General features: G+C 47.5%; 1 pseudogene; it reads right to left on the reverse strand.

Annotated features, from left to right (window-relative positions):
- Positions 1–826: 826 nt before the first annotated feature.
- LOC115275732 overlaps positions 827–2,139 on the reverse strand; it is a 1,687-nt pseudogene continuing 374 nt past the window's right edge.

Raw genomic sequence — 2,139 nt, forward strand, 5'->3', positions numbered from 1 at the left:
CCCTGTTGTGGGGCTTGAACTCAAAAACCGAGGGGTCATGACCTGAGCCGAAATCCAGAGTCAGACGCTTAACCGACTGAGCCACCCAGGTGCCCCAAGAATATATGTCTTTTTTTAAAAAAGAATTTTTTTAATATTTATTTTTGAGAGAGAGAGAGAGAGAGCAAGCATGGGAGGGGCAGAGAGGGAGACAGAATCCTAAGCAGGCTCCAGGCTCCCAGCTGTCTGCACAGACCCAGATGTGGGGCCTGAACCCACGAGCCCGATACCATGACCTGAGCCGAAGTCAGAACCTCCACCGACTGAGCCATCCAGATGCCACTACAATATACACCTTTTAAAAATCTCACTAATAAAACTCACTCAAAGACTTTATTAGCTTATCAAGTTGTTAACTTTACTGAATGCTTTTGGAGAAAATATTTTAGGGAAAAAGGAGATTATACGATGCACCACACAGCCAGCGCTTAAAAACTGCTTTAATGCATTTATCCCTTTTAGCGTGCACCTTCTTAACAGGCCTTTCCTTTATCCATCTTTCCCCAGTACATTTTACTTTTTCCTAGCGGTGAGTACACATCCAGTGATGTGTTCGGAACACACAGCTCCTTTGTGATTGATTGCCAGCTGAGCTGCTAGACAAACGTATCCTGAAAAGTTATGAGGTTACAGACTTGGCTTACTGGCCAGCAGGTCTTGGCTGTGGGAGGGCCTAGGGAGACGGACCCCAGGACCGGAACACTCTAGTGACCTCCTGAAGTCCCTTCTCCTCTTTTTTTCTCATCTTTGCTCATTTGCTTTGCCTTTAAATCTGGTAGGTCAGCACCCCCGACTCCATGAAAAATAAATCTTTTATGTTTTTGTTTTTTGTTTTCTATTTTTTTTTTAACTTCTGACTGGGTAGCAGTGTCGGGAATTGTCCAATTACAGAATGTGTGTGTGCACGAATCTGCAGCACGGGGCCTGAGTGAGCTCCGGGATCAGCGTGTGGAGAGAGATTTACCAGGTGCAGCCTGTGCTCTTGGTTCAGGGTAACCGCCTCCAGGAATGCATGTCTTCAGAGTGCGAGCCAACCAGCAGAAGCATCTTTGGGCTGAGGCATGGACATCCCGTGGGTGTGCGCCTGCAGCTACAGGGTTGTGTGTGTGAGCAGTGTGCCCAAGAGGGGCCGAAATCGGGAGACCAGGGGGATGGAGGATGGATGCCACTCATTCCTGATGCTAAGCCATAGGGAAAAGAGTCTGTTGGTCTAGTAGGTGACAGGTGCCCCCAAAAGCATCAACCAGCCTTGGCCAGTGAGTATAGGGACATGTTACACATGGACAGGAGGGGAAAGAAAAAGATGAGGGAGGGTCAGCAAGGGAAGAAAGTGGGGATGGTCAGCAGGCAGCGCACACTATGTTGTATTACCTCTTGTATTTCAGCATGTCACATGTTCCTGAAAGCAGCATCAGGAAGGTGTTGGTTATTTTTAGTTATGAAATTAAGCAGGTAATGGTGACCTTTGTCTCAGACCATGGTGTTGGAGCCAGCAGCCAACCCAAGAGACTTCACATAACACACCAGGGCCTAACTCATTTCCCCTTTCAATTTGTGGATGAGCCCAAGGATGCTGAAACTTTCCACCACACGTATATTCTGATGAATATGTCTTTTAGCCAACTTCTCTAGGGCGCTGAGAATTTTTTCCCTGGTGCAGGAGGTGGTTTTCAGTTTGAGACCTTTTAAATAATGGGCAATTGCTCGATCGGCAGAGATCTTGTGAAGTTCTTGGAAATGGCCATAACGGTGATGAATCTCTTGCTACAGATGGTCGTTGATGTTCTTCATGTGTAGCACTTTCTGAAAAGTGTCCTCTGCCTTTGCGTGTTGGCCTATTTCTGCGTACATGGAAGCCAGTTCAACGTAAGCCAACTCAAATGTGGGCCTTAGCATCAGAGTTTTTTGAATTTCACAGATAGCCAGGTGAACCAGTCTGTGGACATTTTCTCTGTCATGACCTCTGGGCTGCCACTTTGCAGCTCTCTTTATTTGGATCATCTGTGCCCTGTAGCAAAGCCCGATCTGGTGGTGCAGGAAAGCGGAGGAGGGCGTGGCCTGCAGGGCCTTCTGTAAGAGCTGAAGAGCTTTATCCAGCTC

Source organism: Suricata suricatta, chromosome 2, assembly GCF_006229205.1.
Source record: "Suricata suricatta isolate VVHF042 chromosome 2, meerkat_22Aug2017_6uvM2_HiC, whole genome shotgun sequence".
In the NCBI taxonomy this organism is placed as follows: Eukaryota; Metazoa; Chordata; class Mammalia; order Carnivora; family Herpestidae; genus Suricata; species Suricata suricatta.